This window comes from Vespula vulgaris, chromosome 6 (assembly GCF_905475345.1).
Source record: "Vespula vulgaris chromosome 6, iyVesVulg1.1, whole genome shotgun sequence".
Lineage (NCBI taxonomy): Eukaryota > Metazoa > Arthropoda > Insecta > Hymenoptera > Vespidae > Vespula > Vespula vulgaris.
In genome coordinates, this window is record NC_066591.1 from 708,369 (window position 1) to 725,000 (window position 16,632).

Below are 16,632 nucleotides of genomic sequence, written 5' to 3' on the forward strand. Positions count from 1 at the left end.
ATCCGTTTGCCCTTCTCTCAATATTCTCTTTCTGTCTCTCTCTCTCTTTCCCTCTCTCTTTGTCTTTTTTGGCAGTGATTTTTAGCAGGACAAATAATGGTCGACCAATGGTGGCCATCAATTTGCCTACATTCGACCTACCTTACCTCTTCGACCGTGTCTCGTTCTTCTCTCTCTCTCTCTCTCTCTCTCTCTCTGCTCGTCCATCTGTCTCTAATCCATTCAAACCTTCCCATATCGGTGTACGCGAGTGTTTGTGCGTGCAAGTTGCGCGTTCGCTTGCGCTCAATCGTGCGTGTCATTAACGCGAATCTTATCGATTTACCATGTCGATACGATTCAAAGCGAGACAGATAGATAGTGTACACGGCAAATAGCTAGTAATAATGCAATTACTCGGTGAATGCATTTCGATCTTCCTCCTTCCTTCGGCCACTTAAGCGAACAAGATTTAAGACTAATTTGATCGCTCGAAACCTTTGAATAATTTTAAGATCAAACTTTTTATCGCTCGATTAATCGAAGAAGTCTGTAGCTTCTTTTTTAATAGTTAATCAGTTGAATTTTCTCATTATTGAAAACTCCCTTGCATGATTTATCATGCTCTTATCGTCGAAAACCCGTAGCTCTCGATCCTACACTGTATTTCGCTCGAGCCGGGATAACAAGCGGAAGTGTGCCGTAAAAAAGATCTTTGATCGTTTCTCTCCCTACTAGTCCTTCTTATCGAATCTCATCCTGATGGTACATCGATCAATCGCGTAACGTCGAAAAATGAGAGGGAGAAACGAGTCGACCGGTTCGGGATTCGTCCCGAATTACGTCTAATTCGGACGTTCTGGAACGAGAAAAGGAAAGAGAGAGAGAGAGAGAGAGAGAGAGAGAGATAGAGAGAGGGTTGATCGATAAACGAGACCAACTCTCGTTTCGACGTATGTTTTTTTTCTCCCTCCATTCTTCAGAAACAAATATCTCCGAGTCGATTTAAAAATGGTATAAAACGAAATAACCAAGGCTTTTTCAGATGGATCTTTTTTTGCAAGCTCTTTTTTCTTTTTTCTTGTCTTTTTTTTTTGCTTTCATCGTTTTTCTTTATTTTTATTTCCTTTTTTTCTTTTTTTTAAAGATACATTTTAATACACAATACCTAATAGTATGACAAAAAAACGAGATAGATCCTTGATTACCTTCCTTCCTTCCTTCTACCTCGATAATGATTCGAAAGGAAAAAAAAAAAGTCTCGTTACCACCGATTTATCATTCGGAAAACGTACGCGAATGATAACAGCGCGTTTCGCAGTCGCGAGTAAGTGGATCGTATTTCTATCGACGCTCGCGTAATCGATACACCCACACACTTTTTCCGTATTTACGTATGCAAAACGCAAAGTCAATAACGTGGGGTGGGAGTTATTGTTGGCTGGTATATCCGTAATTCGATCGCCACAGAAAATCGAAACGTCATTGGGAATCGCGTATCGCACGTCGAACACAAAACGAATATCGTTGAAAGCGTCGAGAGATCGACGTTGTTACGGACAGTTATGTGATTTTCAATCTCAAGAACGACATTATTCCAAGAGTACATTTGATCTATCCATCTCATATCTTCGTCATCGCGTCATCGTTTTCATTTATAAATAATTATAATTCCGCGAAACGCGAAACGTGGACAATGGGAAATAATATATTCCTTTTCTGTTTTTTTTTCCTCTCGTTTTCGCGAGTATCGATTTTTCGTTGCTAATGAAATACATATTTTTTTTTTTCTTCTTTTCTTTCTTTCTATTTCTTTTTTTTTCGTTTTTTTTTTTTTTTTTGTTGAACCAATCAAATTCCCAATTCCCAACAACTTTACGCGAATCTCGAATTAAGCTGACATAAATGCTATTTAACGCGAAAGAGAAATGTGCCTGATACGCGTGTACTTCGAAAATATATTCCGATGCGAGCTCTCTTGTTGGATTAACGACGAAAAGTTTATTAAAACTCGTAGAGAAGTTTTGTAGAAAACTGCTCTTATTTATTTACATAAATTAGAGAAGACTCGTCTTTTCGAAGTAACTATTGCAATTAAGTGAATGATCAAAGACGATTCCATTAAAAAGTATTGAAGGACCGAACTAAAGACCTACTAAAAATTTTTTCATATCGGTTAATCGAGCTCCTCGAGTTTTCGTTCGCATCGTTTGCTGAAGATTTTCGTCGATTCGCTTCAGATTCAATGGGGAATCTTTGAGGAAATCGATTTATCTCGTATGAAATCGCGTGACCAGTCTTCATCGCATTATACTCTAACGTATATAGAAACGAAAAGTCACATAATCTCTCTCTCTCTCTCTCTCTCTCTCTCTCTCTCTCTCTCTCTCTCTCTCTCTCTCTCTCTCTCTCTCTCTTTTCAATGCTTTTTCTTAAACGAAGCAAAATCGATGGCACGTGCGTCGGACAAGCACATTTGTCCTACAAATGCGAGTGACACGCCGAACGAAATCGAGCAAACGAGTTATCGAAATCCGGAGAGCGTCTCGCGAATGCCTCATAATCGGTAGGTACTTACTGCGAAAGCAAAATGGAAAAGAGAGAGAGAGAGAGAGAGAGAGAGAGAGAGCGAGAGAGAAAAAAGAAAGAAAGAAGAAGAAAATCCTAGGTATTTGACATTTTCTTATATACCTATCACGTCGTCCCGCGATTCGCGAATAAAGTCTATTTCGTGAAGGAGACACGCGTTTTATCTCGTCCCTTCTTGCTCCGGCTCGGTACCCGATAACAGAAGGAAGAATCAATAATTCAAAGTCTAAAATCGCTCGAAGAGAACTTTGTACTCTCGTACCATCAACGAGACCAAATTCGCCTATCTCGCTTTCTTTTGTTTTTTCAATTTTTTTCCCCTTTTTTTTCTTTCCTCATTCTTTCTTTTTTTTCGTCTCTAACAATGGACTCCTTTTTCACTCGAACCAATAACAATGAGTCCTAGAATCGAAAGATTTTAGTTATTTCTCGCATGAAGGATTCGTAGGACACAAAATCTTCGCTCCGTTGGAGTAATTTAAACATTTTCGCATAATCTATCGTAGGCTGGGCTGTCTCCTTTCGTTTTCTCGGACTCCCAGCGATGACTCCGTAATATTTCGTCTTCGTGCTTCGCCAACGTTCATATTTCCAGTATGCACACCCCGCGTGATAATATATATGACTTAGCATATATATTACGGCTACGTTCTATGTATATGTATGTATATGTGCACGTACAAGTTGAAAGAAATTCCTATTCATGACACCATCTGCCACGCTGAGCTGAACGTACCGTCGTCGTCGGCGTCGGCGTCGTCGTCGTCGTCGTCGTCGTCGTCGGCGGCGTCAACGTCTTGGCCGCATCGTTCGTAAGCATCTACTGGGCGTCCTATTTTACGAGAATATATATCTTCACGCGTACACATTTAAGCACGTTTGTTTTGCAAACTTTTACAAGCCGTAACTTTTCCTCCCAGACGAAGATACTTCCTACTCGGCGAAGATAAACGTAGTACGTAACGGCACTTAAATTCGCGTTGAAAGTATAATTAATAGATAAAAATTATTCTTTCTTTTTTTTTTGCTGCATTTATCGTCGCTGATAAAAGAAAGAAAAAAAAAAGCAGGAAGAAAAAGAAAAACGAACGAATCGTTTTCGTTTCTCCGCGAGAAATAACTAACTGATATAACCACGAATTCGTTAGTTTACCTATCGTCACGGTATGTATCGATCCAGAGCTGGCGTGCGTGCGCGCGTGTGTATACGTTTGTGTGTATGCGTTTATGCATCTCTCGTGGAACACTCGAACGAAACTCTCGCGTTCGTAGAGAGACTTTGTAACGCGACGTCTCTTCTCAATGCATGTAAAAAGCGAATGTCATTTTATTACGCATCGTCGGATCTCGGTGATCCGAAACTCTGTTGTGGGACGTCGTACAAATGGCTCGAAAAAAATTGGTATCTCCGATGAAACAAAAAACAATGACGGAACGACGCGAATAGTACGAAACGTATCGGACGGAAAAATATATTGCTGTCCAATTTAAAAATCCGTCAAATTTTACTACTCCGAAATGTACAAGTAAACGGAAATATACAAATTCGTGAAGAGGATGGATCGCTTTAATCGATTCGATGGAGATCGAAAATTATAAAGATCGTTGAGAAGCGTCAACAATAATCGAACGCGCGATCTGTTATCGCACGTACGAGATACGTATATCAACGATAAAAAGGTCCCTCTCTCATTTCACAGATATAGAGCGAGGGAAATCTATACGTTTGAGAAATGCTCCGAACGAAAGGGAAATGGTTCGAAGATGGACACTAGGGACTGACGGAAGCTTCCGTAACTGATGGATCGTGATGGAGTGGTTAGCTCTCATCTCTCCTCGCATATCATATCACGTAGAATCGTTCTCCGTTCTCTATGAGTCTAAAAAATTGTTGGGCATTAAAAGAGAGAGAGATAGAGAAAGATGTGTCTGTGTGTGTGTGTGTGTATAGAGAGAGAGAAAGATAAAAATAAGAGAGAAAAGTATCACCGAACTTGCGTCAGTTGTTAAGTCACGTTACTAGATGATTATTCCACGGATTTCAATAGCGGATCCGCAGTATGGACTGAAAAACTCTCATATCTGAGCCTGGAGCTATACGAGTTATTGTTACTTGCAGTCTGTTCGTAAAAAAAGAAAAAAAGAAAGAAAGAAAGGAAAAAAAAAGAGAGAGAGAAAGGGAGAGAAAATATTTGAGCCGCTGAATGATCTCTCGTAAGGAATATCTCTAGATGATTGTGAGAAAGGTAGACGTATCGCTCAAGTACGTTCTCGTATTATCTATCTTTCTTATCACTCTAATGCGTATGCATGCGCTACATCTCATATTAACGAAAAAGTTACGACAACTTTTTCAAGACTCATACGTCCATATATCTACGCAAACACAAAAATATATATTGACCATTCCTTTAATTCCTTTAAAAACCCGACAAAAATATACAAAATGTGATAATATCGTAATAAATGAATTTATTGTCTCTCTCTCTCTCTCTCTCTCTCTCTCTCTCTCTCTCTCTCTCTCTCTCTCCCTCTCTGGACGTCTCTTTCTCTTTTCCTGTCTCTGGTTCAATGGACAGTCAATACATAAAAGCATCGTAAATTGTACTTTATCGTGTTAAGCTAGATCCGATCAAATTATAGGCTTTCACGTCGAAATTGAGAAAAGGAGCCTCAGCCCTGCGTCAAACGATACTTCAATTACCTCTTTCATTCTCTTTATCTCTTTGTATCGTAAAATTATTTCTTCTAACGTTAATTACAATTCCATTTTATTATTATTGATATTAATTACAACAAAGTATTAATATCGATCGGTTGTAATCGTTATTGTCGTTATAATAATTATACACATGCTTTTCTTTTTGTTATTTATTCTCGAAGAATCGACAATTTTTCTTCGAACAAATCTCTTCGATCCGAGTAACTTTAGATAAAGGAAAGGGAGAAAAAATAAAGAAGGGAAAAGTCTTACTCGCGCATAGCGTTAAATTGCCAAACGTATTGGCGAAAGGCAAAGAGCTAGAAAAATCCGATTCGATGGCCGCATTTAAAGCTCGCACGCGAAAAAGGAAAACGCGTAGATACGTATATAGGAAGGATGGACGTACACGTACGTACATACACGAATATACACGGAAAGAGAGATACGTACACAGAGTTACGACGAAGCCTCTCTCGTAGGCTATAAATCTAAAATCCGTAAATTACTTTTCCACGTAAGCTGGCAGTGCTTAAAGACACGGCATAAAAAGTCATATAGTTGAGAGAATAAAAGAGAATCTGAAAGATAAGCGATATCGTTTGTAGCAACCCTCTCCTCCTCCTCCCCCCCCCCCCCCGTTATAATATACCTATAAACTTTAGTAATTTGGAAAACTTTAATAGAGAATACGATGGCGTCATTAATAAAATGTAGAAAACTCAACGCGCGAAAGTTAAAATTATTACACGAAATGAAATTTTCGTGCTAGGAATCGATCAGGCCCGTTTCCGGGTTTCTTTATAAGGAAGATAAATCGGTTATCCGAAAACAAGGAAGATAAAACGATCCGAAGTGGAAAAGAGGAAGCATCGTTCATTACACGTAACACATAACGTAGATGCACGATCATCACGTGTATAATGCAAACGTACGTATGTACACAGACTTTTTCCTAGTACCATTTGGAACTTCCGCTTTTACCGAACGTTTTAATTACATCGTCTTCGTTCGAAAACTTTCTCGAAAAGATTTCAAGTTACGTTTTTACTTCGTGCAAGGGAGTAAACCTGTCCGACGAATAAGCGCCGTCTAAAAGAAATTACAAAATTTTTTAAAACGTTGAATGCAACGCTTTTGTAACGTCTATAACGTATCTTTCTTTCTTTCTTTCTTTCTTCGTTTCTTTTCTCTTTTTTTATCTTTCTTTTTTTTAGCATTTCCTTTCGTAACATTTGCAATACAATAATGACGCCAACGCTCAGGGCAACGTTTCCCGATGAAAATGACAGTTAGCAAAAAGTCGACAACTTTCCACCCCATTTAATCGCGTCTACATTTTCTCTTCGATACAGAAGCGATAACGGTGACGCAACCCCTTCCGTAAGCATTCATTCGTATAATAATTAAGCGACCATTAAAAGCCCTTGCGTAGGTATAGCGACGCGTAATAGCTTTGTGCCGCTTTATGTTGCCGATTCAGCAAGCTATGGGCAATTTGTTACGCGTCTATGCTCTGCAATATCTAATTAGATAACACGATCGCGAGAGTCACGTACATAGACAGAGAGAGAGAGAGAGAGAGAAAGAGGGGAGAGGGTAAGAGAGAATAAGAGAGAGAGAGAGAGACGATTTGCAACGTTCTAAATACAAACGAAGCTTCTCAATGTACGCAGGCACACACGCGCGTGTCGTGCACAGTTAATGGGTAATTGTTGCATACACGTCATCCGCATTACATAATACATCATCAGCATTTCCCTAATTAGTCGTAGTTAAGGCAACCTTATGTGGTTCCCAAACAAGCCAAGAAAGCCCTACACCGTTCCCTTCCCTTCCCTGTTTGATATCGTCCAAATTGGAATACTACGTCGAGGATATCGGTGGAGACACCACCCAAAGGAATAGTTTACTGCCATCACGAAGACGTGCAATCGACTAGCGATCCTTCAACTTCCATTCGCATATTATACGACGTTATCGCGTGTTCTCGAGTACTAATCATCGTAGAAACGATGTAGATATATACGAAGAAATTATGGACGAGCGTTTTTGATTGGGTAAGATCCTATTAAAACAAAAGAAAAAGAAAAGAAAAAATAAAAGAGTAGAGAAAAGAAGAGAAAGAGAGAATACACGAGAGAAATAAGAAAAAGACGTGAAAGAAATGTTTGTTTGTTCTTTGTAATTATTATTGCAGTTAGAACGTATGCTATTTACTAAAGAGGATATCTCCTAACGGCTAAACGTGAAACGTTATCGCCAAAGCAAAGGTCCCCGTTTCGCTAAGCTCCGATTTTAGGAGGGACATTCAAATCTCGAAAGCAGTTTCATATTCGTTAACCCGATCGGCTCAGTTTATTCATCCCACAATAGTTATCGTTAGGATACGCTGCTCCGTTTCAATATGCGAAATCTACCGATAATGATAATTCGTACCTAACACTCCTATAATCGTCGTTTAAATGCGGATAGCTTATAGCTACTTTATATGCACGTGTATATGAGATACCTATACAGCTAATGGCAAAGTTTCTGTGATCAACTGTTCAAACTGATTGGGAGGTTATCTCTTACTGGTTGACCACAGTGTGCAGTGATAACACTCTCTCTCTCTCTCTCTCTCTCTCTCTCTCTCTCTCTCTCTCTCTTCTTCTTCTTCTTCTTCTCGTGATAATCCTATCCGACACGATGCGACCACCTAAGCTCTTTGCTTTTAGTTTCATGCGAATTTAACACGATATTTCTCTCTCTCTCTCTCTCTCTTATTCGTCCTGCCAGTTTCTCCCGCCCAAGCACTCACCAACAAATTCTTCGAAATCAATGATATCATTACGAATTATATAGAGCGAACGTTAATAACGAATCATCTGATAAATTATACGTCATCAAAATACATCCCGATCGGAATTTGAAGCCGTGGTAGGTATACGTGTGGGTAGATTTACCAATGTCGAGATAACGCTGCTTTGGACATAACAATTTCGTTGTAACGCTTGACGAGACACGTAGCGAGAGTATCTGCGAGCGAGGAATTTCAATTATATATTTTCCATATATATTCCCCTCCACTTTTTCCTCCTTTTTTTTTAACGTTAATTCTTCTCATTTTCTCTTTTTATCCATAGACAACAACAAAAAATAAACAAAAATAAGTCGCGATAATACGAAAATAGGAATAAGGATGCGGAGTTGATAGAACGGCGGATAAGAAGCGAAGTCGGAACCCCTGAAAAGAGAGCCACGCGATTAGATACTTTCGAGCGTAATTACCTCTCAATTCGAGTCGCTATCATCTCGAGCACGTTCAAACTCGAGATTCGCGGGAAGCAAGAAGGAACATCTCGAGCACTCCTTCCGGCCTTTTTATGAGAATTCCCCGCGCTCGGCCGGACGCCAAGTGGCAGCCGAGTCAAACGAGTTGCTCTCCTGCACGCAAGAGAGACAAAGATAGAATGGAATAGAAGGAGAAGAAACGATAGTACAAACAAATTAAATGCCGCCGATCGTAAATCCGAACGTTGGTAAGAGGAACGAGTCACGTCACGGTTAAGAGCTACGCCCTCGGGTTGGACCTTCCACGAGGGGTTGAGCGTTTAATTAATCGAGTCCTCCCGGCGACGTCTTAAAACGATTTGCCGCTTTAAGCTCCGAGAGATCGATCAGGGAGTAGCTCGTCTCGCGATGGATATTGATTATTATAAAATAACGCTCGAGGTCGGTGATCAATCTCGAACCATATCGAACAAATTTGCTTACACGATCGCGAGAAACTCTTCCTTTTTTCTTTCATTTATTCCTTCTCTCCCCTCTACCCATCCTCTTCCTTCTTCTCTCTCCTTTCTTTTTTCGTTCCTCCTCTTTTTTCGTTCCTCCTTTTCTAAACACCGACGATCTTCTCACCACGAATGTCACGCGAACGTCATTCGACTTTCGATCGGATTAACGTCGCTCGGCGACGTTAACACCGAACGTAACCACCGTGCATCAGCATTTTACAAGCGAACGTAAACTATCCTACCGCGAGTAACCTCAAAACCAATATTTGCAATGAAAGCTCGATACAATGTTCCAACGTTAACGGTGTCCACGCTCCGAGACTAAATACCCGTCGTATATATACCCGTATCCCAGAAGGTCTTGTCCCTCGATCGAGAAAACACACACACATAAATGTATATTTACCTACGCTATCTACTTATTTCTCGTCTTTCGCTTCTCTCTTTCTCTTTCTCCTTCTCTCTGTCTCTCTCTCTCTCTCTCTCTCTCTCTCTCTCTCTCTCTCCTCCCTCCTTTATAATTCGCTTAACTTCTTTCGTAAACGCCTGTAAAATACTCGTAGTTTACTTATAAACTTTGTTTTCACAGTGTATTTCTACATCGAGACTTTTCGTTACGTTTCGTATTAACCGTCTTGTAAACGTTATCAGGCAAACATTACGAAATATTTAACGACGATAAGGGAACATAGTTGTATAGAAAATATAAGAAAATAACGAAGCTACGCGAAACTTAGCAAACGGTTCCGTTACGTTACGAAACTTATAAAAAGGGGGCAAAACAAAATGGAAAACATTCTCGATCGTTCCTTCGTGCTCCATTTCGCGTTAAAAAGTTCTAACTCCGAGAGAAATATCGTGGAACACCTGATTCGACATCGACGCGGCTCGATATCCTTTCGTGAACTTTCCAAGTCGCACGAATTCGATTGGACCGTCTTACTTTCGGATCTTTCTCACGGCCAGAGACTACCTTAACTTTTCTCGAGATGCTACGTTTTGTTATCTCGTGTCTCGTCGGATGCTGTACTTTTGCATTACCACGTACGTGTACACACATACATAGGTATACATAGGTATACATATTTATATATATCTACGAGCTATGATCCATCTCGCTCCAAGAAAACGCGAAGAATTTATAACGCTTACGACGGATTTATAGTGTTTCTTAAACTTACGAATATGTACGTACGTACATATTTCCTAATTGAAAAAAATACAAGACGTAATATACCTTCGTCGATTATTCGTTTCAAGCGCAGACCAAGTAATAAATTATTTCGCTTTCGATTGCGCAAGATACGTATATACTAAACTGTCGTCGTCTGTCAGCTCGGTTGAATATTTCCTCTTGATTGTTCTGCCAATATCAGATTATATGAGAATCGACGTAATAACTAATGCGTAACAACTTCGAAATACAGCGGAGTTATTATTTCAACGATGGGTACTTGACTCGTTGGCGTATTGAAGTAAAATGAGAGGAGATAGATATCGCTGGAGATAGATACCGCAGAGAAAGGAAAGAAAAAGAATACGAAAAGAAAAAGAAAATAAGCAAGAAAGTTTTGTTTGTTACGCTCTTTGTACGTCGCTACCTTCCAATGTCAAGCGTGTGCGAGATTATGCGTGTATAGAGTAGAGAGGGTAGAGAGGGTAGAGAGAGAGAGAGAGAGAGAGAGAGAGAGAGAGAGGGAATAGATCGATATCACCTTCGGTGATATAGGTAAACACAGGTTACTACCTTTGTTCCTGTTTTCCTTCTCGCGAAAAACTACGAGACCCTTGTTATCATTTCGCTCGTGTCTCTGTAACTAAAGAAACTCTGTCTTATAATTCATTCGTATCGTTTCTCTATTCTCATCCCCTTAAAAATACTTTCTCAATCGTGTCTCTCTTGCTCTCTTTCTCTTTCAGAATTTTCATAGGAGTTTTCTCCAACAATAACGGAACGTCTGTCTTTCTTCCCTCGGTTCACTTTTTCCTTCTTCAATTTTTCGTTTTCTATCCTTCCTCTTTGAAGACTGTCATGGAAAGTTTTTCCAACGGAGAAGAGAAAGAAAAAGAAGAAGAAAGAAGTCTTCTTTCGTTTAAAAATCGATTTGATTCCTTTCTCCTTCGCTTCGAGAAAAAATTTTTCGAAGAAAAAATTGATAGACCACGACGACCACGACGTCGAGAGAGTCTAGTTTTGAGAGAGCATTCTTTTATCAAATTTTCTTCATCCTTATTACGTAGAATCTCTTACCTGCTAATTACTTTTCCCGCAAACGATCCTTACGACATCTATATCACGTCGGAAATAAAAGCGAGCATGGTGTAGAGAAAGAGTATTTTGTCCTCGACGTGGATACGTATACTTTTGAACCGAGAAGGAACTTTGAAGAAAGCTGACGGACGCGTATTCGTTATGGTGAACTCGTAAAAACGATCGTATCTTTTCTTTCCCACGAAAAACGCAATGAATTACCTTTCGAAATAAGATCTATATTTCCGCGTCTCCTTCGCGTTCGCCGTATTTATCGCGTACAAAAAGTCGCTTTTTCTGGTTGGACCATTTGTGACGATAAATATGTCTGATATATCGGAAACGTATCGAACCTGCCAAGAGTCGTAACTTCGGCTTGAAATCACGTTAAGAGCTTAGTTAAAGGAAAAAGAAGAACTTTATCGTCTACGATCAAGCTTATCACCGATATGTATCGACGTATCGAAATAAAATCTTTCCCTTCTCGCGTAAGGACAACGTAGAAGTTCAAAAGAGTACGCTTTCGTCGAGTCGAAGACGGGCGAGTCTGAGTAAAAAATGAAAAAAAGAAAGAAACGGCTAAAAGTAATCAACGTTTTTACAATTGTGCAAAAATGGCGCACGTCTCGTCCTCCTCTCCGCAATGAAAATAACACGACTCGTGTTCGATCTAACGACGAGAGATTTACGATATTAAGATTATTCCTCGTCCAACGTTGCATCCGATCGATTTTCGATAACTAATATTCGTCTAACTCGGTCGAATCCGTAGCGCGTATTGCACGAGTAAGCGAGTCGTGAAACGAAGAAAATAAAGAAAGGAACGTGAAAGACCTAGATCCGGCATTGCAAGAAACGGAAAATTACGATGAAAACTGTAAAAGGAGGTAGGGGCTGGATAGGCAGACGGTTATAGCAACGCAACGTAACAAGTGGATGCATCTGTTGCATTTCGCTGGTTTAAGTGCTGCGAAACATTTGACTACTTGGCTCGGTTCCAATTGGCACCCTGTCAGGCGTAACGAAATTCATGGAACAACCCCGTAACCACCACCCTACTCGTTCCTATCATCCTTATTTCTTCTTTTCCATAACGTCATTTTTCTACACCGATTCATGCTCCTGAATAATTTATTTATTCGCCTCGTAACGACCCTACTTGGATTCCCTCGTGAAGTCGGAAAGGGTCGCGGTTTGTAGATCTTAAAGAACACAAGCGCGACACTCGAGACAGAATGAATAAAATCGACAGGCGAAACGACGATAATAAAGTGGTTAGAAAGAAAGAGAGGAAAGTCACGCGCCGAAGAGGAATGGTCTTTTCGAAAACGGAAGAATAGAGAGAGAGAGAGAGAGAGAGACTGACGGACATATGGAGAAATAAAAATCCAAGGGAAAACGAGAAGAACGTAGAACCATTAAACTCTTTTTACACAACGAGAGTAAAAACGTGGTGAAAGGGATATGGAGTTTTCTCGGCCTTGAGAGAGAGAGAGAGAGGGGAAATTAATTGGTTGGCACCGACAACGGCAAAAATCGAGCAAATCGAAAGAAATTCAAATATGTCATTTCGTTATAGCTTTCTTACTTTCTATGCGAGTACTACAATATTATAGTACGATATTACAAGTTAATTTGCCGCTCCAACGTTTTATTCATCTTCGTGAGAGATATGGACGTAAAGAGAGAGAGAGAGAGAGAGAGAGAGAGAGATAAAGAGAAATAGGAATAGGTAGATAGAAGAAAATGGAGAAATGAAGAGAGAGAGAGAGAGAGATGGAGAGGGAGAGAAGAGAAAATGCAAAATTTCCTAAAATGATAATTTACATCTTGATTTATAACAGCGAGCAAGATAAAATGACAAGAACATAACGCGTACGTAAAAGAGAGAATGCTCCAAAATACGAATCTTCGCGATTATTTATATACCAACCGCTAATGCGTGCTGTGGACTGTGAAAAGAGATACGAATATAATTTGTTTAAAAAGCTCGGACCTCGGCCTTAATTAATTCTTTCCGCTTACGTAATATATATGTAAATACATGTATTGCAAACATATACATAGCTAAACAAGGGTATGTAGGATTATATGTATATGTATAATATATACATATAACACGCACATATATAAACAGCACATAAATATGTCACACGAGCCTGTACCATGCATCAACCGTATCGGCATGCGGAGTTTGAGGACGTATACATTCTCCCACATCCTCTACATCAACGGGTAACACCCCGTATCATTCGTGATTTACACCTACTGTTTCCTGCCATAGTATAAAGTACACGCGCGCACAAAGAGAAAATGAGAAGGGTGCTCCAGAAAGAACAAACGTGAATACGAAACAAAAATTCCTTGGATAACTTCGCTCAATATTTCGTACGTACTAAGTTGTTTTATCGTTCTGAGAAATATCGGAAAGTTCTCATCCTCTCTTTTGTCTCTATTTTTGTTTTTAATGGTGACGACGAGTCAATAGTAACAAAGAAATGAATTAATTGATAGAAATAATTGATCGAGATAATGGTACGAACAAACGAACAATTTTTCCCCGTGTAAAATATCGAATAATCGCAAGGTCCAGATCTAATTCGGTAAATTGGAAATCAGGGTCGCATCGGAGGTACCATTCGGCATAGGCCTATAGCAACGAACTAAAATTTGATTTTGACTTTCGACAATCTCTTCCCTCGTTTCCACGGATAAGCTGGCCTGAATGTTCACTGAAAGGTAAACTTTCGAATCCGTTCACCTTTGTGTCTGAGTCGAATCTACGTAAGAGCGAGCAAATTAGCCGATCAACGAGACGAGATAAAGCAAAATAAATGACATTTTTCTTTGATCGTTTTCACAGTTTATTAAATTTCACGCTCGAGCGATCGAGAAATTGAAATTGGGAATTAAAGTAAACGCGATTCGAATAACCCAGCTCGATGAAAATCGGCGCTAAATAGAAAATTAATTCTGACGGTAGAACGAACGCAAAATTGGGCTCGGGGCACGCGTCTCGTCTCATATCTGCCACACACAAAAGCCGCGGTAATTTCATTAGGGCGAGCCTACGGAATTCCAAGCACGGAAAGATATACCCAAGCTACGTGCTGCTGGTACTCGAGAATTCTCATATATTCTATCCATCTTTGTGGATCCATCAAAGCAAATCACTCCAAGTACTCTTAGATACGATAATGAATCGTTATAACGAAGGAAGATCCTCTCTCTATTGGATGAATATCGAATGAACTAAAATATTTTAAGTCTGTACTATCGTCTATCTAACGAAACGTTACGTTCATTCGATACTTTTGTGTAATACTTTGTATTAAATAATCTCGACTGTTAAATCTTAAACGATGTACGACGGGAGAATTCAAATAAAATTTGAAACGTTAGATCTTCCTTCGGTTTAACGTGTACGATTCGAGATAATGCTCGAAGAAGGTTAAACGTTTCCTTCAAATATTTCTTCAACGATCTTCATATTCATAAGTTTCTCGAAGAACGGACACGCGAGAAGGGAAATATATTTTCCGCGCTCGTAGAAAAGAATAAGATTTCTTTCCATCCGACCGCGCTCGGATGTTGTAAGCTTTATTGTAAGCCATATTCGACGCCCAAGGTTCCAAACTTGTGCGTTTTACACGAAAAGCACAACTCGTTTCCGTATTATCGAGATATCTCAATTTCGTAGAAAATATATGTCAATCTTTCTAAACGATTCTTACAAGCTCGTAGGAAATACGCTTTTATTTGGAAATATTTTACGACCGTCATTGGAAAAAAAATCGTACAGTCACGTTTTCTATGACTGAAAAGAAGAAAAAGAAAAAGAAAAAAAAAAGAAAAGCAAGAAGAAATTCAAGTCGAGTAATCCTGCGTTTTAAGATACGATTCGTCATTCGTTTCGCCGCGGGTTTTTTCAAAAGGATTTCAAGGATATAAGAGAAAAGGGAAAACGAAATAAAAAAAAGTATAATCCAGAAATCCTTTATAATTCCATCGGCGTAAAATTATCTACCCCTCGTACCCTGTTACTCGTATCGGCTCCCTCGGTACGCCACGAAAAATAAACTCTTCGAAGCTGTCACCGCAATAAGCCGAGCGAATTTTTTATCTCTCTCACTCTCCCTCTTTCTTTTCCCACCCCCTCCCTCTCTCCCTCTCTCGAGATTAGTAGTACCTAGGTAGGAACATTGTACGTGAAAAATTTAAGAAGAAACCATGCAAAGTCGAATAGCACCTTGAATATGAAAAACTCCGATATTGGTTGGACGAATAAATGGAGAAGCTCCAAGAGAGAAAGAGAATGAGGAAACTAAATTGAATATACAACATAGGATATCCGATGTAATCCGACGATGCAGCACCAGTTACATTCCCTTCCTCTCTTCCTCCCCTCCACCCACCTTACCCCGTCCCTCCTCTCCGAGAAACGACAAACTACTTTACGGATCTCTCCCTTTATTTCGTTGCAAAGTGCTAGAGGACAGCTGGCTCGAAACGAGTAGTCTCTAGCCCGCTCGAAAATAAATTTACACCGGGCCAAATTCTCGCTCCTTCGTGCAAATTAAGAACCACCTGATTCACTTCCCTACGACGAAGCGTTTCCCCATCGATCGATCTCTTTATTTTTGCAACAACCTCCAAATTGCCAATATCGAACCTGCACGAGCAAGAAATTGTTTTCTCCTACGAAGAATTAGAAAATTGTTGTTCTCGATACGAACGGGACATGGATTGGCTATTGAATATTCTTCGTTTTTCTTTTCCTTTTGTTTCTTTTTTATTGGTTTTTTTTTTTTGTTCGGTAGCTATCTAAAGGATTCTGTAAAATTCGATAAAATGAGAGACTCGCGCGAACACGTTCGAGAGATCTAAAATCAGATGGCTCGGGTCGGATGTCGAGCGACATTAGAACGATTGTCGAACGAGACTTTTTTTGAGAAAAAAAGAAAAGGGAGAGAGAGAAAAAAGACAAAAAATCTCAAACGACGAGAACACGGCAACGAATAGAGAGAGAGAGAGAGAGAAAGGAGAATGGTTTGAGAAGTATTTTCGTTCGAACGAACATCACGAATTTGTTATTACAACTAAGAACGAAAGACGAAGAGAAAGAAGTTGGAAGAGAGGCTGAATGAAAAGTCCGGTGAAAAATTGGAACGGAAGTAATTATTTTCTTACGAGGATGCATTGATAAATATTGACTGTGTATATGCTAGGGACTCATTATCTCGTATTGCTCTTTGAACGATAATTACTTCCACCACCGGTCGTCATTGTGTGCCGCGAATTTTATAAAAGTTCGATAACGATCCTACTAGTAT

At 39.6% G+C, this 16,632-nt stretch overlaps 1 protein-coding gene across 6 annotated transcripts in view; it reads right to left on the reverse strand.

Moving 5' to 3' along the window:
- Positions 1-16,632, reverse strand: part of LOC127064744 (synaptotagmin-7) — an 86,882-nt gene that overhangs the window by 51,917 nt on the left and 18,333 nt on the right. The window lies entirely within an intron of this gene.